This window comes from Hemibagrus wyckioides, unplaced genomic scaffold (genome assembly GCF_019097595.1).
Source record: "Hemibagrus wyckioides isolate EC202008001 unplaced genomic scaffold, SWU_Hwy_1.0 Contig25, whole genome shotgun sequence".
Lineage (NCBI taxonomy): Eukaryota > Metazoa > Chordata > Actinopteri > Siluriformes > Bagridae > Hemibagrus > Hemibagrus wyckioides.
In genome coordinates, this window is record NW_026690786.1 from 1 (window position 1) to 25,647 (window position 25,647).

Below are 25,647 nucleotides of genomic sequence, written 5' to 3' on the forward strand. Positions count from 1 at the left end.
CCTAGCCAAGAGGAGATGGAGGTGCCTTTACTTGGCACGCTTCTCTTCACAGCTTAATGGTATAAAGTGAGTAATGTATGTTTAATGCTAATTGGGCACAAATCTTTTGTTTCTTAGGGACCATCTTTACAGAGAGAGGGGTAACTGATATCGGCCTGAAGCTGCATGCTCTCCGTGAGGCGTTCGCTGTGAGTAAAACCTTTGTTTAGCTGCTGTTTTTACTCAGTGGAAGTTCACTCTAAGCTTTAGCTTATATTATGTGCTGTCTTATATTCAGATTCATGAGTAATATGAGTTATTAAGGAATAACAATTAAAAATAACAAGCATCAAAAAAGCTAACTTGGTAACAATCACAGCCTGCTCAAAAGGACATTCTTAGGATAAATATTAAAATAAAATGTACATAATGAAGAGGGCTCTGGGATATGCAGTAGTTGGGACATTTGGCCCATGTCATACATCATCTGTGTATCTTTAGTAAAGTACTGGACATGCTGAGGCTTACATACTGCTTCATTTTAGGGTTTAAAATGAGTTTCCACGTTAAAAAAACTGAAGCCAAAGTGATGGTTTTGTTTGTTTGTTTTAACAGGATGCAGGTCAGGTACAGCTGGACCACGAGGCTCTGATTCGCTTTCCTGGAAGACTCCTTCTTATCAGGACTTCTGATTGCAGCAGAGCCCCGGGGTCCTATGTAAGTTTATAAATGCCAGTAACATGACAAATGTTTAAATCTAAAAGATTTTGATGTGATACAAAAAACAGGACTCCATTATGTAAAAGCTAATTTCTTCTTGTAACTTTTCTCTTCTGTGCAGGTCTACCACTACAACTTCGTGGACATCTTTTTCGAGCTGCTTCTATCTCGGCTATGTTACAAACAGCTCAATACCTGAGACAGTAAGAGTCTTATCAGGAGATTTAAAAGCCATGCTTGAATGTGTAGTTTCAGAACATGGTTTATTTCATCTCATTCTTATTTTTCCATGTTGTTAACCCTGGGATATGACATGATATTAATGGAGCTTGTCGTCCTTTCTTTCCGTAAAGCTTAAGAGAGGATTCTTGGAGCGCCTGTTTGCGCCACTGTGCATGTGGGAGGTAGACGGTGAAGCCTGCAGCAAGGACCTACTTTAGTGCTGATTGGGGTGTCTAATATCTTCTGGATGCTGTGATTCCACAAATTCTCAGTATTAGTATCCTAAACTCAGTGACACTATGTTGGATTGCCACAGACAGTGATGATGTAATTCTGTCTATAGGATCAGCTACAGATCTCAAGTTGATAAGTGCTGTTTACTCAGCCCCCTGGAGTTCTACCAAGACCCAGCAGCCTTAGCCAGCAAATCCTGGAGACTCTTTCTCAGACAGAGGTCCAGAAGATGATGGACATTTATGTGGAAGCTCTGGAGTAATGTCCTTCCTTTCTACCAAATTCCTCTTTTCTTCCTCTTCTGTTCTGTATTTCTTTTCTCTCACTTCTTTTTCTATACATTGCTCAAGCTTCCCCACACGTAAGTAGAAATTAATTTTATTTTTATTTTTGATGAACTTAATATTAAAGTATACTCTTTTCTTCCCTACAGGTCTGTAAGGAGTGAACCCAGCAAACCTGCAAGGAGTAGCTTTCTGCAATGTCCTCATCCTCATAGAGCTGTCCCTTTACTCAATCTTATCCTCTATCCTTGTCTATAGATAACTGCTAATAGTAATTAGTAGTAAATAGTAGCTGCAAATAATATTGTTGTAAATAAACTTATAGTTGCATATAGTGTTTCTATAGTTTAACTTTAATAAATGCTTTTCATTTGCTCCTCATTAATGCCTTTCTGATTATTTTTAGTCATCAGTATGTCTACATTTGTATAACTGGGCAATAGTGTGAATGAGAGTACATTCCTCACAACAACCATAAAGTCTGATCATCTTTATTTGCACCTGACCTTCATCAGTGATGCTGCCACTGCTGGAGCCACCCACTACTTTTAGAACATGGTTGGGGAAGGAAGCAGAAGACAGGGTTTCACCAATTTCAGAGGCTTAGAGTTGGGGATGGAGATGGAGTCAGGTAGGGGATGTACTCTTAGATGTAGGAGGAATTCCCAGTGACTGAGGCTCTTTTTCAGACTCAACCTTCTGGTGGAGATTGTAGCTAGTGTTAGGTTAGATTGATGGAAATGGAACAATACTCCATAAACACACTGACTTGGCATAGTTAATATATAGTAGTTTCTAACAGAGACAAGGCACACTCTGCTCACTGGCATAAGACTATTGCAACAGTCCCTCTGAAAATACTCAAATGTTTTTTATACTTTGAAGACAATTTTGGCTTCTTAAGTTCCAAAAACGTATATAAGGCTATAGACCAGAATTCTCAGATTTCATTTCCAGATATTTACATCTAGATGTGTAAACAACAACCTGTTATTTGAAATCTCTTATTTTTTTCCACAATCAAAATACTGGACATGTGACTGGTGTGGTCCTGGGTTGCACAGATGTCCTGTGCTGACTGGAATGAATGTTACTGATACTGAAATCAATTGGGAGAGCTGGTACAGTTCACAAAGTCTCAGAATGATTTTGCTCTCTGGTCAGCTCTCCTCATTTCTCTAGCTGGCCATTTCAAACTCAGTAAAGCATGTGAACGCTGCCTAGATTTCTGGTATTTATTTCCAGTGTGTTCAAAATTTTATTCTCTAAAACTTTATTATATTTATTATATCTATTATTTATTTAGCAACCCACACATTTCATCTGTTTTTTGGGGAAAAAACAAGCCAGGAATTCGGAGGGAAATACGTCAAAAACCAAAGGTTGAGGTGGGCTTCTGCCCTTCATAATTTCTTCTTAGTTTTACAATTACTGGGTGACAAATATACAATCTACACTGTTCTGTTTGTAGGTAGCTTCAGAGTCATTTTGGGCTCTGTGATTGGGTCCCAGCTTGGGTCAGTATTGAAGAGTGTTCTTGCTCTCGGCCTGACCAGCTGTACTACTGTGTGGTCCTCTTACTGTCAGCCTCATCGCTTCTTAAAAGTAATTCCTTTGTCCAGCAATTATTACCAATTTGGTCCCAGAATTTTGATCCATAACTTTTTTTGGCTATAAATCTTTAAATGTTTTTCCACTGTGACAAAGAAACAGATCAAGCTCTTGTCCTTTGGTTGCACTTTATCGGACTTCCTCCGAAAGTGTCACAGGTTTGTCCGATGTTCTGCAAACGCTTTTTGCTTTTTTTAACATTATTAGCTAGATGGCATATTCTTTCTGCTATGGAAACAAATTCTCCCTCCATCTTTTGATGACTGGCAGTAAGATGTTATGAGCTTCATTCATTTGGATAAAAATTAGTACACAATAAAGGGCAATACTGGTATGTTTTCTGAAACTTGGGGCCATTAATTAAGGCCCGAGCACCAAAGGAGCAAGGCCAGAGGCCTTGCACTGTAGGTGTGGAAGCCCTATTGTTTTTGTTAGAATTTATATTTTATTTTATTATTATTTTTTTTTCAAACTTTCGGGACATTTTTGGACCCTTAACATGTTCAAAAACTCTTGAAAATCAGCAGACAGGTTGGAATTTTGGCCATTAGGCTGCCATCGTGGCTCGGCCCACACACCCGCTACAGCGCCCCTGAAAATCTTGCTGCATAGCTGATACACACTTGCACGTATCCATGTACAACTTGGTACACACTTAGATCTCATTGAACTGAACAACTTTCTACGTTGCATGTCATTAAGTCTAATCCACAGGAAGTCAGTTATTTTGAGTTGTTTGCAAAACGCACTCCAATGGAATTTGATGTACTCCTAGAGAATTGATACAACCGCCACCAAACCCAGGCAAACCCAGGCTAATAATGATCCTCAAGACATTGATACAACCGCCACCAAACCCAGGCTAATATGATCTCAAGACATTGATACAACCGCCACCAAACCCAGGCTAATATGATCTCAAGACATTGATACAACCGCCACCAAACCCAGGCTAATATGATCTCAAGACATTGATACAACCGCCACCAAACCCAGGCTAATATGATCTCAAGACATTGATACAACTGCCACCAAACCCAGGCTAATATGATCTCAAGACATTGATACACCCGCCACCAAACCCAGGCTAATATGATCTCAAGACATTGATAATGCAAAGTTGATGAGTGATTTTTGATCTCAAACGGTTCAGCCGTGAGAAGCCCTTAAACTTATGGCGAATAAAACGAAACAGGAAGTGGCTAATAACTTCTGTGTACATTATGTGATCTACATGAAACCTTAGGATTATGTTAAGCACTGGAAAGCTGATCACACTGATATGACAACTGTGAGTCTCGGTCATAGCGCCACCAACTGGCAGCAGGAAGTGTGTCACTTTTAGAAATCTCTAATATTTTCTCCCTTACTTTCACCTGATTTGGTTGAAAATCAGTCAGAATAATGTCAAGACATGGCTGATGTGAAACTGTGAAGGAATTTGTGAGATTGTGAATGATGTTGCTATTGTGAGGACATAATAGAAAAAAATTAATGTTCTTTTATCTTAACAGTGGAAAGTCCTAATGTGTGAAAAAAAAGTTTTACATTGAAAGAAACAACTGGTTGTGAGTAATTCTGCTTAGTTTCATGATTTTGTGATGCTCAAACGGCTCACAACAAATTTTTACATTTATCAGTCCATTGACTGGACATGGTTTTGGCCTGACTCCTGCAGTACTAGACTATGTCCACTAGAGGCTCTTTCACATTTATTTTAATTTCTTTACAATATGGTTTCATTTTCACAATTCATATATACAGAGTCAACCAAAAATGTATATACACTTCAGGAGAAGAAAAATAGTATGATGTAAATTATATTAGTATAATATTAATAATATTATCATAATATCATCATATATATCAATCTATAACGTATAGCAATAAATTTAGTAACACAATACAATATTGGGCCCATAGTGCGAGGGCCCGTCATTGCTGCTTGCAGCTATATTTATTATTTTTTTCTGATTATGTGAATTCTTCTTCTATAGTTGGTCAGTCTAATCATTAGGATGTCCTTATAATTGTGGCTTGATCTTGATCAAAAGTGTATTGAGTACAAGTATGTGCACTGTGTATACATAATTTATATTAATGTTTTGTTTGCTGATGTAAACGATTGTGATTATATTTAGTTAGTTAGTTAGTTAGTTAGTTAGTTAGTTAGTTAGTTAGATAGTTAGTTAGTTAGTTAGTCTCTAAACTCAAATTCAGTTTCTTCTGTACATATTTGACATACACTATTTTTTGGTTTGTATAACTGTATATATATATAATCAGAAAGAGGACATTCTTTAAAAAAGAGAGATTTGATTTGAAACCTGAACTGCTATCAGGTCCATGCTGAACACCTTCTGACCAATCCAAATCAAGTATAAATTTTAATCTCAATACTGCACATACAGTCTTATGCAAAAGTTTAGGCACCCCTTGATAAATAACAGATTTTGGTGATTTTTTAATTGAAAAGATGTTAACACCGTCTCTCTTGGAAATGGAAAAAATGCACAATATTTTCAGCAAACATTGATGCATAGTTACTTCTTATGCCATAAATTGAACAAAAATAAAAAATAAAAAACATTATTATGGCACTGTGCAAAAGTTTGGGCACTCCAAGAGTTCCAGAGTCTCAGATTCTTTTTACAAAGTTTCAGACCTTAATCAGCTCGTTAGATCTGATGCATGGCAACAGCTGTCATTAGTAAATGCCAATTTCAAAGCTTTACAAATACTTTGACTCTTCAAACCTTCAAACACTTGCGGACATGCAACAACCATGGGTTCCTCCAAACAGCTGTGTAAGACTCTGAAAATGAAAGTTATTGATGCCCACAATGCAGGAGAAGGCTACAAGAAGATAGCAAAGCGTTGTCAGCTTGCAGTTTCCACAGTGAGAAATGTAATTAAGAGATGGCAGTTCAGGGGAACTGTGGAGGTCAAGATGAGATCTGGAAGACCAAGAAAACTCTCGGAGAGAACTGCTCATATGCTGGTCAGAAAGACAAATCAAAACCCCCATTTGACTGCAAAAAACCTGCAGGAATATTTAGCAGACTCAGGAGTGGTGGTGCAGTGGTGGAGCGATGCTTGCACAGATAAGACCTTCATGGAAGAGTCAGCAGAAGAAAACCTTACCTGCATCCCCATCATAAAATCCAACGTCAGAAGTATGCAACACAACATCTACAGAAGCCTGATGCATTTTGGAAACAAGTGCTGTGGACTGATGAAGTTAAAATAGAACTCTTTGGCCACAATCAGCAAAGGCATGTTTGGAGAAAAAAAGGAGCAGAATTTCATGAAAAGAACACCTTGCCAACTATTAAGCATGGGGGTGGATCTATCATGCTTTGGGGTTGTGTTGCAGCCAGTGGCACAGGAAACACTGCACGGGTGGAGGGAAGAATGGATTCCACTAAATACCAGCAAATTCTGGAAGCAAACATCACACCATCTGTACAAAAGCTGAAGCTGAAAAGAGGATGGCTTCTACAACAGGACAATGATCCTAAACATACCTCGAAATCCACTATGGAGTACCTAAAGAGACGCAAGCTGAAGGTTTTGGAATGGCCATCACAGTCCCCTGATTTAAACATCATTGAAAATTTGTGGGTAGATCTTAAAAGAGCTGTGTATGCAAGACGACCAAAGAATATTACAGAACTAGAAGCCTTTTGCAAGGAAGAATGGGAGAAAATCCCAAGTACAAGAATTGAAAGACTTTTAGCTGGCTATAAAAAGTGTTTGCAGTGGTGATATCTCCCAGAGGAGGTGTTACTAAGTACTGATTATGTAGGGTGCCCAAACTTTTGCACAGTGCCACAATAATGTTTTTATTTTTTATCTTTGTTCAATTTATGGCATAAGAAGTAACTATGCATCAATGTTTGCTGAAAATATTGTGCATTTTTTCCATTTCCAAGAGAGACTGTGTTAACATCTTTTCAATTAAAAAATCACCAAAATCTGTTATTTATCAAGGGGTGCCTAAACTTTTGCATACGACTGTAATTATCAAATAAAAGTCTATCAAGCTGTTATCCAAAAGTCTGAAATAATGTTTCTCTTAAGTGTTTTAATTCAAATCCATATTTTGGTGTGATTTATACACATGGGTTTGTCCATTCTGACTTTTGGACGCTTTATTATGTCCATTTTATGATGAAACAGGAAAAGACTTTGAAAATCATCTGTCATTTTCTGATCATGTTAAATATCAACACAACTAGACTGAAATATACAGGTAAGATATGCAACTAATTGTAACATGAACAGAGCAAGATATAAACTGATATCTACTGGTTTCCTGTCAGGGTTGTGGACTGTTTTCTGGTCACTAGAGGCCCCCACTGCCTTTTTGTTGGTGTCCAGTCTCTGTCATTATGTCTAATAGGTGTCTCCTGTGCTTTGTTTAGGTTTGTGTATTTAAGTCACCCTTTTCCTCCACAAATACTTTGCTTAGTGTTTCCTGTACCTTGATTAAGTCTAGGTCAGCCATGTGCTCTGTTTTATGGCCTTGTCCTTAAAAGACTTTGTGCATCTGGTATAGTTCTTTGTTTTGATTGATTGACAAGTGCTCTTTTGAATGCCTTATGGATTTATTTTGTGGACTAATTAGAATGACTTTTTGGAAGTATTGACTTTGTTTTTTGATTAGACTCCTGTGAACCTTTTGTATGCTTTTGGATTAACCTTGTGGATTTTGGGGATTTATTCTTTGGAACTACTGTCAAGTCTTTTGAGCTGACTTGTTGGATTTGTTTTGTGGATTATTTGACCTGCATTATTATCTAATTAAAGATAAGTAAACATTTCTCCAGAACTGTGATCTGGTTATCTGCATTTGTGTTCAGCCCCCTTTGATTGTATTCAAGTTTTCTCACTAGTCCTGCCCTCACTCACCGCCATAACCCACTTTTTTATATAGATATATTCATTCAGAGATCTAGTGAAGACCACACCTCTATGGGTCAGGGCTGCAGGGCTATTTTGGCAGCAAAAGGAGGACTAACAATATTAGGCAGGTGGTCATAATGTAATGGCTTAAAAGTTTATGCATGTATATACACTACTGTTCAAAAGTTTTAGAACACCCCAATTTTTCCAGTTTTTTATTGAAAATTATTCAGTTTAATGTCTCATTGCTCTCTGAAATGAAAGCATAGTACAAATAAGCAACTGGAGTTAAAAAAGAAATCATGGAATCAATTTCTAGACCAAAATGTGTTCTAAACTTTTGACTCATCGAAGTAGCCACCTTTGGCAGATCTAACAGCTGAACACACTCGTGGCATTCTTTCTACAATAGAAATCAAATATTCTTCAGAAAGTTCTTCCCAAATCTGTTGCAGAAGTTTCCATAAATGTGTGGCACTTGTAGTTTTGCTTTCACTCTTCTGTCCAGTTCATCCCAAACCAGCTCCATGGGGTTTAAGTCTGGAGACTGTGCTGGCCACGCCATGTTTTCAAGCTTACCATCTTGTTCTTTTTTCCTGAGGTAGTTCTGGCATAGCTTGGACTTGTATTTTGGGTCATTATAGGATGAACCCCTGACCAACTAGGTGCATACCAGAGGGTATTGCATGGCGCTGCAGAATGCTGTGGTAGCCGTTTTGGTTCAGGGTGCCTCTCACTCTGTACAAGTCACCGACCCTGGATCCAGCAAAACAGCCCCAGACCATCACACTTCCTCCTCCATGTTTGACAGTTGATGCCACACACTGTGGAACCATCCTTTCGCCTACTCGACGGCATACAAAGATCCTGCGTGATGAACTGAAGATTTCAATTTTTGATTCATCAGTCCATAATACCTTCTTCCAGTCTTCAGTAGTCCAATGGCGGTGTTTCATGGCCCAGGCAAGCCTCTTTGTCTTATTCTGACGTCTTAGTAATGGCTTTCTTGCTGCAACTCGTCCTGTCAAACCTGCAGCTCAAAGTCTTCTCTTCACAGTTGAAACTGAGACTTGCTTACTACGACCACTATCAAGCTGTGCTTGAAGCTGTTGTCCTGTGAGCTGCCTATCACGCAAGCTGTTCACTCTCAGAAATTTGTCCTCTGATTCAGTTGTGGCTTTGGGTCTTCCAGACCTCTTCCTGTCAGAGTTTGCCCCAGTTTCTGAGTGCCTTTTGATGGTGAAGGAAACTGTACTCACTGACTTTCTTTGCAATTTCTCTGTAGGAAAGACCTACATTTTTAAGTGTTATGATGGTCTGTCTCTCTTCCATTGTTAATTGACTTTTTCTCGCCATTTTTGTAGCAACACGCTACTTTCTGCAGTACAATACTGTTCAACTGATGCTCACGAGGGTATGATACCACAGTGTGTTCCAACACTGCTTTTATGCAGACAGAGGGGGTTGTAAGTAATCCAGAAAAGCTGGAACACCTGTAGGAATTAGTAGCACCAGCTTTCAAGGCTTGATCAACCTCCATTGCTGCAGAACAGCTTTAAATTGTTAACCCATTTTGTGTTCCCTGAAAAAGGCCTTTTTGTATAATTCTGAAATGTACATTATTTTTCAGTTTTGGGTAACCTTACCTTTTTTTTAACCTCTGGCAGTTCACCACTTACCTTTGTACCATTTCAAGCTATTCATTGGACTTGAACGACTTGAATTGCAATAAATAACTGGAAAAATTGGGGTGTTCTAAAACTTTTGACCGGTAGTGTATGTGTGTGTGTATATACACACTTTACTGTGCAAACAGTGTGTATGTGTAAAAATAAGAATTAATAAGAAAAAAAGCTCAGATATTTAGAGACAGACCTTTTTTATTTATATATCTATTATAGAAGTCAGTATGAGTGAGAGTGAGGGGAATCACCTAGTCCCATCCCCTGTGAGCAGTCCATCCCCTCTCAGGACCCCATCCCCTTTGAGGAGGCCACCACCTTCAGGGAGTCCACAGCCTTCAACAGTTCCTTTGCCCCAGCCTTATTTCAATATCGACATCCACAACATTGTGGCTGGTATGTACTATGCTCCTGCCACAATAACTCCTGTCCCACGCCAGGGCATAAGGAGGAGGCAGGACGAAGAGGATGGCAATCAAGAAGCCCCTCTGAGTAGACGGCATCCTGTGGATCCTGATGGGGAGGTGGAGTTCATCAGGACGCCTGTCCTAGTCCCCACTTGGGTAGTTAGTATTTTTGTGAACGAGATGTAACTTTAAAAAGCTCAGTCTTCACCTCATGTTCATCACCTCGTATTCATGATGTAAGGTATGTATCTGTGGTAAGTATTTCACCCCTAGATTTCAGCATTAGTCTCATCTCTATCATAATCTATAAATGTAAACATTTTAATGATTGTAGAATTGTAGAAAATGTCTGCTGGTTTTTACATTTAGTTTTTGTTAAATGTATAGGATCTTGTTGTTTTTTATTTCCTGTGTTATTAGTCTAATTTACATTAATAATATAATTATATTAATATAATTTGCATTGTTGTTGATTTATGCATTTCTGTAAATATGTAAATATTACATTTTTAAGATTAAGATATTTTTCAATAAGTTATTAAAATGTAGTGTACCCCCTCCCCCCATTCCCTTCTAAACCCCCTAAACACCCCCACCCCCAAGTTTAGAGTTTATTAAGATATTTATACCACAGCGATTTCCCAATGATAGCAATGTTTCATTTATTAAACATTAATGTTACATACAGTAAGCATTTCATAAAAATGTCACATCAACCTTTTTAAGAATCACTTTATTAAACAACAATCAGTTTTTAAATTCATTCATCGTCTCAGATTATGTCTGGCATACACATATTTATTTTAGAAATAATTATTATTAATATTAACGTATAATAAATGCTACTAAAATAATGCTAAAGTGATCGTACTAAAATGTTTTAAAATAATGCACACATTTCAATTAGATTCAAGCATTTTGTTGTGGTATAAAATATGTTAATATCTGTAATAAGTTTAAAGTTCGTCATTGCTTGTAAATAGTTATAAATAGTTAATAAATTATTTTTTTTGTTCAGTACTCGTGTCTCCAGTGTCTTTTTTCTATAACACATCATAAGCATTTCTCATTTATTTCTCATATAATTACACTGTAGAAATTCTCCATCTGCTGGAACTTTGGTGTTCAGAAGTAATTCCACTGTTTTCCTCTCACAAGCAAATACTTTCTAGCCAACAGTCTAAACCTGTTAAATCTGTAGAACTAATGATCTGGTGTTGTTGTAATGCCAAATAAACTGATAACAAGTGAAGCTCAAGATGTGATTTTAATTGTACATGTTCAAGTTAATTCACAAAGGTGATTGCAGCATGTTGGTCAAGTGATCAGTTCATAGATGAGACTTAGGAACTAACGCACCATGAGGAAGAAACTTCAGAGTTCAAAGCAGCATCAGCTCTAAATATGGAGGAAAAGCTGTCAGAGAGATGTTGTGGTCAGATAGACACCAGGGTTTATACATTATTAAAAACAAACTGGTCCATCTGTGGTGAAAAACACTGGCAGCTGTGGTTGCTAGAACTTTCCAAAAATGATTGTTACTGTTTATATATATACAGTATATCACTCATGGGATCAGTAAAGTCTATCTATCTATCTATCTATCTATCTATCTATCGATCGATCGATCGATCGATCCATTGTCAATGTGTGAATATACTTTGCCCCAAAAAAAGGGAAAAGCATTGAGTCAGAAATATATTTTGTTCACTACTTGTGTGTTATACCACATTATAACATGAACTGAAGTTTATTAACAGACTTGACATGAACACCATGTACCTCATAGTCCATACACAAGCACACCCTTCACATCACATGGCACCATGGCTCTACTTTCTTTTTGTACATACACGTCCTAGACTATATCAACACATTTGTCTTTACAAACAGACAATAAGAATTTACTACTTTTCCAACTCATCCCAAAACATGTTTTTTACTTTTTTTGTATTATATTTAATACACTACACTCACTGTACCACTTTCGCAAATAACACAACAGCCAACCAAAATAAATAAATGAATAAATAAATAAACCCTTAACAAAAAATCCACAGCATCTTTATCCAGATTCATTGGGGTTTTACAGATTTATCCTCTGGCATACTCTTCAGACACAGAAAGGCTTAATGTTAACAGACCTTTGAGATATTTCTGATACTACTGTTGAATTTTCACTTGCTCTTAACCCTGTTCCTGAAGTGTCACAGACGTTTTGTCTGACAGCTCTTCCATATCCTGCTCAGTATTCATTCATTTTGTTGCTTTTAACTGATCTACATGCTTTTTGTAGGACTTGCCCTTTCCCCAGACCAGGTAAGTAACTGGACCTAATGGCCTTCCACTTCTCTTCCCTTCCCCTGAACTGCTTCACATGTACCTTCTGCTGTGGATAAAATACTCTCACATGAACTGAACTTCTTATTTGTGTTTGCTGCTTTTCCTGCATTTGAGAAGAGAACTGTGGCTGTATCTGTGATAGCCTTCTTCTAATTTTCCTTTTCAGAAACAATTCAGATGGGACTGAAGTATTTCTGTAACAGAAAAAAAATCTGTCAATGCAATGTGGAAGTGTGATGCCTAATTGTTTTTGCTTGTCCAATGACTGCTTAAAGGTTTACAAATTGAGGCCCATTAGCCGAATCAATTACCTTCAGTAATTTATAGCTGGCAAACATACTACACATCACCTCAACTGTTGCTTTAGCAGTAGTAGTAGTCATTAGTGTGATTTCTTTGGCACATAAAAGTCTCTGAGCGTTTTCAAAATGTCAGCTAGTAGTGTTTCAGATGGTCTTTTTGGTGCCAATAAATCTGTGAGGAATGAAATAGTCTTTGCACCTACCATAGACAGAAAAAGTGTTGTGTGTTGTTTGCTTTCTTCGATTCCGCTGGCTTATTGTGCGAAGTGCTCTTCATAGCCTCTACAAAACACAGGCCCGATTCTGTGCTGAACACCGCCATCATCTCTCTCTCTCTTTAACGATCGCTTTTCAGCCTGGTGCTTCGTTGCCAAATTGTTGTCACTGGGTGGACACCTGGAATTTCTGAGCTGAGGAAGAAACCACATTATAACAAACTGAAGTTTATTAACAGATTCTATGAACATGATGCACCTCATAGCGTGTACACAAGCACACACACCTCACGTCACATGCCACCATAGCTCTACTTTTTTTAATACATACACATCAAAGATTATGTCAACATATTTGTCTTTATATTTGTTTTTATATACTTTTTAAAGGATCTTTAATACGCTACAAATAGCTTAAAATTAAACTGATAAAAAAAGGACATGCAGTCTTCAAAGGATAAATTCATAGTTCACTTCTGGCAATAATGTTCTTTATGTGTTGTGCTTAGGGATGGTATGGATGTCCAACAGGAAGTAGATTTACTTTCAAACCAAAAAAATTCATAGTCTGGATTTATTGATGAGCGCACCAGAGAGGATAAAGTAAACAATAATCTCTGGTAATGTAGTACTTGTTTGGAATGAAGACTTGTTTATTCTCAGCCCATTTGATGCTCCATGTAGTTACCGTATGAATATGAACCTCCAACTCCCTACAACCTAATCTGAAAGAAGTGGGCACTTATAATAATTATATAAAATATTAAATCATCATTAAAACTTTCTTGGTAGACAGATCATAATTCATGATGTCATCACTTACAGTTTCCTATTTCCACCTTTTCTCTCTTTTAATCTGTGCACAGTTCCACTTGCAGTACTGTTTCCTTTCCACTCTCTAACTCTGCACTACTGTGTGGTCCTCTTACTGCCGTCTCACGTTTTCCTAAAAGTAATTCCATTGTCTGATTGTCCAATTATTACAAATTTGATCCCAGTTTCGAAACCATTTTAGCCTCCAAAGTTTGCCACTGGTTTCACCTATTAATTGTAGTCCTATATCCCCCTGGATCCATTAATTATTATTTTTTCTGATTATGTGAATTCTTCTTCTATAGTTGGTCAGTCTAATCATTAGGATGTCCTTATGATTATGGCTTTATCTTGATCAAAAGTGTATTGAGTACAAGTATGTGCACTGTGTATACATAATTTATATTAATTACAATGTACACCATCATGGCACCTGTTAGGGGGTGGGATATATTAGACAGCAAGTGAACAATTTTGTCCTCAAAGCTGATGTGTTAGACGCAGAAAAAATGGGCGAACGTATGGAGAAGAGGCAAATTATGATGGCTATACGACTAGATCAGAGCATCTCCAAAACTGCAGCTCTTGTGGTGTGTTCCCGGTCTGCAGTAGTCAGTATCTATCAAAGGTGGTCCAATGAAGGAACAGTAGTTTATGGCGGTGAGTGAGGGCAAGACTAGTGAGAAAACCTGAACACAATCAAAGGGGGCTGAACACAAATGCAAATAACCAGATCACAGTTCTGGAGAAATGTTTACTTATTTTTAATTAGATAATAATGCAGGTCAAATAATCAAAACAAAACAAAACAAATCCAACAAGTCAGCTCAAAAGACTTGACAGTAGTTCCAAAGAATAAATCCCCCAAATCCACAAGGTTAATCCAAAAGCATACAAAAGGTTCACAGGAGTCTAATCAAAAAACAAAGTCAATACTTCCAAAAAGTCATTCTAATTAGTCCACAAAATAAATCCATAAGGCATTCAAAAGAGCACTTGTCAATCAATCAAAACAAAGAACTATACCAGATGCACAAAGTCTTTTAAGGACAAGGCCATAAAACAGAGCACACGGCTGACCTAGACTTAATCAAGGTACAGGAAACACTAAGCAAAGTATTTGTGGAGGAAAAGGGTGACTTAAATACACAAACCTAAACAAAGCACAGGAGACACCTATTAGACATAATGACAGAGACTGGACACCAACAAAAAGACAGTGGGGGCCTCTAGTGACCAGAAAACAGTCCACAACCCTGACAGGAAACCAGTAGATATCAGTTTATATCTTGCTCTGTTCATGTTACAATTAGTTGCATATCTTACCTGTATATTTCAGTCTAGTTGTGTTGATATTTAACATGATCAGAAAATGACATGATTTTCAAAGTCTTTTCCTGTTTCATCATAAAATGGACATAATAAAGCGTCCAAAAGTCAGAATGGACAAACCCATGTGTATAAATCACACCAAAATATGGATTTGAATTAAAACACTTAAGAGAAACATTATTTCAGACTTTTGGATAACAGCTTGATAGACTTTTATTTGATAATTATGTGCAGTATTGAGATTAAAATTTATACTTGATTTGGATTGGTCAGAAGGTGTTCAGCATGGACCTGATAGCAGTTCAGGTTTCAAATCAAATCTCTCTTTTTTAAGAATGTCCTTTTTCTGATTATATATATACAGTTATACAAACCAAAAAATAGTGTATGTCAAATATGTACAGAAGAAACTGAATTTGAGTTTAGAGACTAACTAACTAACTAACTAACTAACTAACTAAATATAATCACAATCGTTTACATCAGCAAACAAAACATTAATATAAATTATGTATACACAGTGCACATACTTCATCAAGCCACAATTATAAGGACATCCTAATGATTAGACTGACCAACTATAGAAGAAGAATTCACATAATCAGAAAAAATAAAAATTAATGGCCCCAAGTTTCAGAAAATCTGCCAGTATTGCCCTTTATTGTGTACCTAATTTTATCCAAATGAATGAAGCTCATAACATCTTACTGCCAGTCATCAAAAGATGGAGGGAGAATTTGTTTCCATAGCAGAAGAATATGCCATCTAGCTAATAATGTTACCGTTAAACGTGACTTTATTGGATTGCCTGCAGAGCTGGCAAGGAGTTCACCAAATCGCTCAGTTAATAACGGCCGGGAACGCTTCCTCAACGGAATCCGAAAACAATCACTGATTGCAGCCAGCAGCATGTTGGTGTTGCGTTCATTTCGATTCACTGCGCAAAACGTTACATAACCAAAGCCACAGTACCATTGACCTCTTCAACTTAAATCGTTCTTAAGCTTCTTGATGAACCGAGGTGAACTCTCTCAGCGTTGCTAAGCCTAAATGCTACAGTTTTACCTACTTCCAGTCCTATGTGACAATTCTAACTACTTTACTAAATGTACTACAGTACATTAACAACTATAGTGTTTTGAGTACATTCTATGTGTTGATTGGTTCTTAAAGTACATGTCTTGTGGCCAGCCCAGCAGGAGACTCCAGAGTGTGTAAAGGCCTGACATGAGCACACCATGGTAACTGTTAGAAAAACACTAACTGATTTGTCATCACTTATTTATTTGTAGGCGATATTGGAGTAGTGTCTGGATATTTTATTTCTGGATTAACTTGATTTGTCTAACGCTTACTCTATCTCCTTGCTATAGCTCTCAGTGTGTGACTGAGAATGCAGAACACTTTGGTTTCAGCTGTGAGTGCTGTGATCATAATTTGGGCATGAATCAGATCGTCTCGGGATATAGCGCTAACAAAGACTACAGCCATTCCAATCATGTCTAAATCAAAAGCCAGAGGCCCGCCAGAAAGCATAGCGCTACGTATAGCGGCTGCATTTTCGGAATCCCAAAACGATCACTGATTGCAGCCAGCGGCGTGTTGGTGTTGCGTTCATTTCGATTCATTGCGCAAAAACAGTATATAACCAAAGCTACAATACCATTGAACTCTTCAACTTAAATCGTTCTTAAGCTTCTTGATGAACTGAGGAGAACTCTCTTTTGGCTTATTTTCTCTCTCGGTGTCTGTGAGTGTCAGTCCCAGTGTCAATAGAACTAATCATGTAGTGTATCTGGGTTGCAGGATTTTTTAATTTATTTGTTTGTTTTTTTTTATTTAAAAAGCACAGAAGGTATCATTTGCATATGAATCTGTTCGTCTCTCGATATAGTGTCAAAAAAGATTCCAAACTATTCCAATCATGTCTAAATCAAAAAGCCACTGCACCAGGCCAGAGGGGCACCAGAACGCATATCACAACATGTAGCAGCTCCTTTTACCTGCCAGCCCAGGTGCATGGGGTGCCGTGATCGTATAGTGGTTAGTACTCTGCGTTGTGGCCCCAGCAACCCTGGTTCGAATCCGGGTTATGGTATTAGCTTTTCCACATCACCGTTGAACGCTAGGCATGGCTTTTGACCTCTAGCCGTTTGTCACTTGAAAAGCATAAGCAGGTATGACCCCGCTCCCCTTAAAGCTCACGTGGGCCAGTGGCGCAATGGATAACGCGTCTGACTACGGATCAGAAGATTCTAGGTTCGACTCCTGGCTGGCTCGGCTACCTTTTAAGAGCCCAGAGGTGTGCCCCAAACTCCAGCTGCCGAATTGCTGGCAGAGTAACACCTCCCATAATCCCTGAAATGCGGAGAGTCCTGTACTGGGAGGTATGCTGGCTTTCTGCACCAGGAACACCAGCCCACCCTCTGTCTAGCGGCTGATCTTCCACTGGAGTGACAGCTCGAGTAGCTGGATGTTCGGTCAGCGCTGGCCAATTTTGTGCTCTGCAATGCAAGGTTCCCATGCAAAGCTCTGGATGATACCGCGCCGGAAATCAAACTGCTTGGTGGTCGAGTAAAACACCGATCTCAACTCTCCTGGGGAGCTCTCCCATATGGTCTAGCGGCCAGGATTCCTGGTTTTCATCCAGGTGGCCCGGGTTTGACTCCCGGTATGGGAACGTGACTTTATTGGATTGCCTGCAGAGCTGGCAAGAAGTTCACCAAATCGCTCGGTTAATAACGGCCGGGAATGCTTCCTCAAGGGAAACCAAAAACGATCACTGATTGCAGCCAGCAGCATGTTGGTGTTGTGTTCATTTCGATTCACAGCGCAAAACGTTACATAACTGATTTGTCATCACTTATTTATTTGTAGGCTCCCATGGGCCAGTGGTGCTACTTGAAGAACGATAGTCTGGGTCAGCCGGCCAATCACAGCTCACCTGGGAAATCTTTCTCGCCCAATCACATCGGCCCGTTACATCTTTATTCCCCAATCCCTGGGCTGAAAAGATGGACAGACAATGATGGCCGCGCCCATAGCGAGCCAATCAAATCTCTCACAATTTTATCGTTCTCCGCTAATCACAACAATGGCCCGCCCACGGCAATCGATGGATCGTGCGTGCTAATGACGTGTCATTCAAGTCAAATGTATTCGCATAATTACAGTGTGGCACAGAAGCGGATTACAAACGAATTACTGCGTCAGGTAAGAGACTATGTTTTTTCAGTGTGGGATTTACCTTTTTATTTTAATAACTTTGTTTAACCTTTATTTTAGTAGGTTTTTATTTATCTTTACTTTAACGGTTGTTGTTTACACATCTAGATGTAAATATCTGGAAATGAAATCTGAGAATTCTGGTCTTTAGCCTTATATACTTTTTTGGAACTTAAAGCCAAATTGTCTTCAAAGTATAAAAAACCATTTGAGTATTTTCAGAGGGGACTGTACAAATAGTCTTAATAAGTGAGCGAGTGTGTATCTCTGATAGAAACTACTATATATTAACTGTACCAAGTCAGTGTGTTTTATGAGTATTGTTCATTTCCATCAATCTAACCTAACACTAGCCTACAATCTCCACAGAAGGTTGATCTGAAAAAGAGACCTCAGTCTGGGAATTCCTCCACATCTAAGAGTACATCCCCTACCCTGACTCCATCACCATCCCCAACTCCTAAGCCTCTAATTGGTGAAACCCTGTCTTCTGCTTCTTCCCAACCATGTTCTAAAAGTAGTGGTGGCTCCAGCAGTGGCAGCATCACTGATGAAGGTCAGTGCAAATAAAGATGATCAGACTTTATGGTGTGTAGGAATGTACTCTCATTCACACTATTGCAGTTTACCAGTCTCTAACATACAAAAGCCAACATGGTTGTGGACCATGAACGTAGACAGGGTATTCAGAAATGAACACATCTATCTACAAAATACATAGACCACCCTGAGCAAATTGTGTCAAGACATAGAGCAGGGTAAAGGTATAAACCATATCTAAGGTGTTGAATGTTCCAAGGAGCACAGTGGGTTCTATCATTGTGGAAAAATGTTTGGAATCAACAGGATATCCAGCCAAACTCAGTAACCAGGTTAGAATGGCTTTGATCAGAGAGAAAACAAAAGCCCACTGACAACTTTAACAGCTTTAGAAGTCCTCTGCAGAAAAGGGAGAACTTGCTGGAAGTACAGCCATCTCAGAAGTTCTCCATCAGTAAGAGCTTTATGTTGGAATAGCTAAATGAAAACTGCTGCTGAATATAAGCACTGCTCAATATTTGGGCCATACCACTGTTATTGTGAAGCATGGTGTTGGCAGGAGTACTTCTCAGTGGCAGGAGGGGAAAGACGGGTCAGAATTAAGGGAAGGGTGAATGCAGCCGAAATACAGAGAGGTTCTTAAAGAAAACTTGCTCCACAGTGGACACAGCCTCAGATTTTAAGACAAGGTTTAACCTTTCAGCACGACAACATGAATATATCCAAGATAACCCTGGAGTGGCTTTGGAACAACTTTCTAAATGTCCTTAAATGGCCCAACCAAATCCCAGACCACATAGGACTTCAGTGAAGCAACATGAAGATGGCAGTTACACCTGTAGCCTGTAGAGTCTTGTCAAAGTAGACTTAGAGCTGTACTCAGTAAATTGTGCATAAATCATATGTGATTTTTTCCTCTCTGTAAATTACCTGTATTGTTTTATTTACAGGTAGACATGGAGGCCTTTTTGACTCTGACTGATGGAGATCTGCAGGAGCTGGGGATTAAAACAGACGGGCCCAGACAACAGATTCTGGCAGCCATTTCTGAACTTAATGCTGGAAAGGTGTGTTTTTTAAAATCTGCTAGTCAGCGTTGTCTAATCTGGTCCCATGTTTATAGACGGTTTTGTTATAATATCATATGAATTTCAGGGAAGAGAAAGACAGATACTGCAGGAAACTATCCACAATTTCCAGTCATCTTTTGGGAGTAGCGCAGCATCCTGCAGGTTATTCACATTTTGAGTATTAAACACAAGATATAATAGATATAAGATATAAATTAAACATTATATAGATTGTAAATTTTCACATTTTTTGCAGAATCTTTGTGTACTTATTGCCATTTCACTGTATCTGGAAGCTCTAATATACTTTATATTTATTTTCTTATACTCCAGTTTGGGCAAGACATCAGCTGCATTCCCTTAACAAAAGGTAACACTTTTGGCCAGATGAGGGACTGGAGAATGGTGCCAACTCACTTCAAGACTGATCGTACCCAAAGCAAATGAGAAGTCACAAAGGACCTCACACGTTATTCTGCATAAGGGACGGCATCTTAGAATAACGCATACAAGCACTGACATAGGGTCGCATATTGGATGTGTCTATTTTGCCATCCAATTTGTGGTGTTTAATGTATTGCTAAGTTTGGGCATGATGACAAATAACTGTCTCAGATGATATGATGTACACCGATCAGCCATAACATTAAAACCACTTGCCTAATACTGTGTAAGGCCCTATCGATACAAAAACAGCTCAGACCTTTCAAAGCTTGGAGTCTACAAGAGCTTTGAAGTATGCTGTGGAATCTGGCACCAGCAGTATCTACAAGCACAGGTAATAAATAAAATAAGAAGGAATATAACAAAAAATACTAAAATACCCCAATTTAAGGGTACAAAAATATAACAAAAAATATACAAAAATATAACCAAAAATATTAGACATTTGTAGTCTAAAATTTAGCTTTGCTCCACAGACTTTCAGTGGGGTGTGCTCATTTTTGCATCACCCTAATTTGAGTAAAACTGAAAATTTTGTTCTCTAAGTTATCTTATTAACCTTACTTTCATGTTATAAAAGTTCAGATGTTATGACTAGTCCCGACTGACCTTTCTGACATGCTTTCCTTTCTCGAATCTGCTAGAAACATGGACGTTAGACGTGGTTCAAGATGTTTTCAATTTAATATTTCAATATAAAATACACTTCTGAAACTCTCAAAGTTTAGTAGAGAAAACACAAAACAATGACTAAGGAAATGTTTAAATGAAGTAGACTTTACTAGCAAAAAGTATTTCTTGCATAGAGAAAATTAAGTAATAAATACAAAGACTAGTCTTAATCTACATAATAATCTGATGCAAAAAGTTACCTTCATTTTTTAAATTAGATCAGGCTGGATATTTTTATCAGCGTACAAACAAACAGTACCATCTACATTTACAAGATTTATCAGACTCTCTTATCCAGAGCAACTCACATTTCCACAGCTGAGCAGTTAAGGGGTAAAGGGCTTTGCACAAGGGTCCAGCAGCAGCAGCTTGGATTAAATTGTTTAAATTGCAGTTTTATTTAAATAGCACACAAAGGTAATATTTCTAATCATGTCATTTCATATTTATGGCAAAAAAATAAAAACAGCAAGCCCACTCAAATCCAGTTTAAAACAAATGAGACAAGTCTTTTAAGAGCAAATGATGATATATAAAATAAGCTGTGTGAGCTGTGTCTGTGCTTATGGTATCTGTCTGTCCATCTCAGTCTGTCCATAATCTGAGGCGTTACAAACAGCAGAACTGATTACTGGAAGAGTTTAAGAGTGAACAGATATGTAGAGATTGATATGATTTTTTTTTCCAGAGGATGAAAGCTGATTTATAAGGTCATTCAGGTTCATGTACCATTGCATCTTGTTTTAATGCTGTTTAACTCTTTATATCTGGCACTAATTACACCAACAAAACCATCCTGTGCCATTTCTGTGCATGTGATTTTTTTTTTTTTTTAAAGTGGTCAGTCTGGTATATCTCATGCCATAATCCAGAATGTTACCCTTTACAACCCACGGTGACAAAGGTGTCACAAGCCCTTTAAATGTCCTGGGAAGTTCCTTTTATAGCTTTATCCCTGATTTTTAACTCATGAAGTCCTAAAGTGACACCTACTGAACATCCTGGTGGGTCATGTGATAGGTCATGTGATTTTGTGTTCCCACAACAACATTTGCTGACCTCCAAGATGCATGCGTCACAAGGTACAAGTACCACATGAGGTCACGGAGGTGGTTCCTCTACCTATTCTGGCAAACCATAATGCTTGCCTATGTCAATGCATGGCTGATCTCCCGCCGTGACTGTAAACTACTTGGTGTCCACAAGCCACTGAAACAAAGGAGCTTCCAGGCTGAGGTTGCAACTAGCCTTATTCTCCTGCATTCACAAAGGGGTCGCCTATCACTCAACACCAACTCCACCACCACCTCCCAAGAAAGTTCATGTTGGAGTTCCAGATGATGTTCATGTGGACCAGGTTGCACACTGGCCTGTGAAGTGTGGTCGTTGCAAATTCTGCAAAATCAATGCAACCACCACCCTCTGTGAGAAATGTGATGTGCGTCTTAGTTTCACTGAGGAAAGAAATTGCTTCAAATGTTTCCATTTGGCCTAGGTTATTGCCACATAAACAAATTTCATGGGGTTTCATGAGAAATGGGTCCGGCTGCTTAATGCCCATTGTGACATATATGTAACATTACAGATCCCTGACAGTAGGGGGTGGTATTTTGAAAAAAAAAGTTGAGAAATGTGTTATTTGGCATCTATTTAGTCTGTGTTATGTCCCCCATCATTTTCCTTGAAGGAGAAAGGGGTCTGGGTTCTTATGGGTTAAGGCACAGTGAACTCTATAATGTGTGCTTTAATTGTCTCTGTATTCCACAGTTTTACACTTCTACACAAACAAAAAGTTTAAGTCCACATTCTCAGATGCAAAATGTAAAATACTGCAAAATGTAAAATAATAGTTACCCACAAAAACAGGATCAAAATGTGGAGGTGAAAAGAAACTGCGCAAGATCTAAGCATGCTATCATATCTGTAAAACATGAGCCTGATGATGGAACTGCTGATTGCAGAAGCAAAATGAATTGTGAGGAGTATAGAAACATCAACTAAAGTTCAGGAAAAATGCCTCCAAACTAAAAACTTCAAAACTAAAAACTGGGAAATTCTTGTGAGAAAAAGTCAGTCACTTGATCTGAAACCTTAAGAAAAAAAGGGGGACTAGCAATAAATGCATGATATGGAGAAAATTGTGGACATGGCTGTAAATCATGAGCATCCCCTTCTAAATAATAAAACTGCTTGAAGCCCAAACTGGAGAAAGAAACAGAGTTCAGTTTTATTTATTTATTTTTTATTTACTGTACTTTAATGTACTTTTGTTAAGAAACTAGAAAGTACTAAAAACACACAAATTAAATCACTCTAGTGTTTCACTAACAGTGTTTTGGAATGACTGAAAGACAATAAGCATTCCTTTCCATTTTAAACATCTAACCAACCTTCATTTTCATGAACGGGATTTTTATTTATTTATTTATTTTGGAAAACACCTTAAAGACTACTGACATTATAAACTATTTCTTCTTAAAGAGTAACCTTGAGAGTTCAGAGTAACTGCATTATAAATGATGTGCTACAGTGGTGTGATTTGGTGTAAACTGTAAATCCACATTTTTAGTCCTCTACAATTTAGATTTTCAGATTTTTATCTCAAGATTTCAGACTTTTTATACACAACTGTGCTCTGGATGCTTAAATGTAAATGTGCAATTCCCCAAATGTTACAGATTTTTCTACATTTTGGAAACAAACTTTAAAAGACTATAAATATCTGAATTTTGTTGGATGTTATTTGTCATTTTTCACATTTTAGTAAACCAAAGTTTCTGAAGTTCTTTAAAAAGGATTTGTATATGAGTGAAAAGTTCATTTAGTGTTGTGTTGCTTTTTAAAGGAAAATTATATAGACATACTGATGACTAAAAATAATCAGAATGAGACGGTAATAGGAGCAAATGAAAACATTTATTAAAGTAAACTATATAAACACTATACAACTATAAGTTTATTTACAACAATATTATTTGCAGCTACTATTTATACTAATTACTATTAGCAGTTATCTATATAGACAAGGATAGAGGGATAGATTGATAAGGGACGATAAGCTTCCACAAAATGTCCATCATCTTCTGGACACACTGTTTGAGGAAAGGTCTCAGTTTGCTGGCTAAGGCTGCTGGGTCTTGGTAGAACTCCGGGGGCTGAGTAAACAGCACTTCAGCGAGATCTGTAAGCTGATCCTATAGACAAATTACATCATCACTGTCACAATCCAACATAGTGTCACTGAGTTTAGGATACAATACTGAGAATTTGTGGATCACAGCATCAGAAGATATTAGACACTTACAATAAGCACTTTAAAGTAGGTCCTTGCTGCAGGCTTCCACACGTCTACCTCCCACATGCTGATGAGCGCAAACAGGCGCTCCAAGAATCCTCCCTTAAGCTTTAGGAAAGAAAGACGACAAGCTCCATTAATATCATGTCATATCAGGGTTAACAACATGGAAAAATAAAATGAGATAAAATAAACCATGTTCTGAAACTACATTCAAGCATGGCTTTTAAATCTCCTGATAAGACTCTTACTGTCTCAGGTATTGAGCTGTTTGTAAAATAGCCGAATAGAAGCAGCTCGAAAAAGATGTCCACGAAGTTGTAGTGGTAGACCTGCACAGAAGAGAAAAGTTACAAGAAGAAATTAGCTTTACATAATGGAGTCCTGTTTTCTATCACATCAAAATCTTTTCGATTTAAACATTTGTCATGTTACACAAGCATTTATAAGCTTACATAGGACCCGGAGAGCTCTGCTGCAATCGAGTCCTGATAAGAAGGAGTCTTCAGGAAACGAATCAGAGCCTCGTAGTCCAGCTGTACACGACCTGCATCCTGTTAAAGCAAACAAACATAATAATCACTTTGGCTTCAGTTTTTTTAACGTGGAAACTCATTTTAAACCCTAAAATGAAGCAGTATGTAAGCCTCAGCATGTCCAGTACTTTACTAAAGATACACAGATGATGTATGACATGGGCCAAATGTCCAACTACTGCATATCCCAGAGCCCTCTTCATTATGTACATTTTATTTTAATATTTATCCTAAGAATGTCCTTTTTTTAGCAGGCTGTGATTGTTATAAAATTAGCTTTTGATGCTTGTTATTTTAATTATTATTCCTTAATTACTCATATTACTCATGAATCTGAATATAAGACAGCACATAATATAAGCTAAAGCAGAGTGAACTTCCCCTGAGCAAAAACAGCAGCTAAACAAAGGTTTTACTCACAGCGAACGCCTCATGGAGAGCATGCAGCTTCAGGCCGATATCAGTTACCCCTCTCTCTGTAAGATGGTCCCTAAGAAACAAAAGATTTACATGCTCAGTGTATTAAACATACATTACACCTTTATACCATTAAACTGTGAAGAGAAGCGTACCAAGTAAAGGGCACCTCCATCTCCTCTTGGCTAAGGCTCTCCTCACTCTCCTGCAAGACACATTAGCAATAAATCATTAAAACTCACACAGTAAATGTTACAGCCTCCCATTCAGGGGAATAGCAGCATCTGTAGATACACATCAGGTCTGAAACACAGAATTACCTCAGAGTCGTACTGTTCCTCTGAATCACTGTGGGGAGAGTCAACCTGCTCCTGCTCCCAGGTGGAGGTGTTCACC

The 25,647-nt window shown here is 38.1% G+C and overlaps 2 non-coding genes across 2 annotated transcripts; both read left to right on the plus strand.

Moving 5' to 3' along the window:
• Positions 1-17,259: 17,259 nt before the first annotated feature.
• On the plus strand, positions 17,260-17,332 carry trnar-acg (transfer RNA arginine (anticodon ACG)). Its single transcript has one exon. It is a non-coding gene; the product is annotated as a tRNA-Arg (tRNA).
• Positions 17,333-17,660: 328 nt separating this feature from the next.
• Positions 17,661-17,732, plus strand: trnae-uuc (transfer RNA glutamic acid (anticodon UUC)). Its single transcript has one exon. It is a non-coding gene; the product is annotated as a tRNA-Glu (tRNA).
• Positions 17,733-25,647: the final 7,915 nt, after the last annotated feature.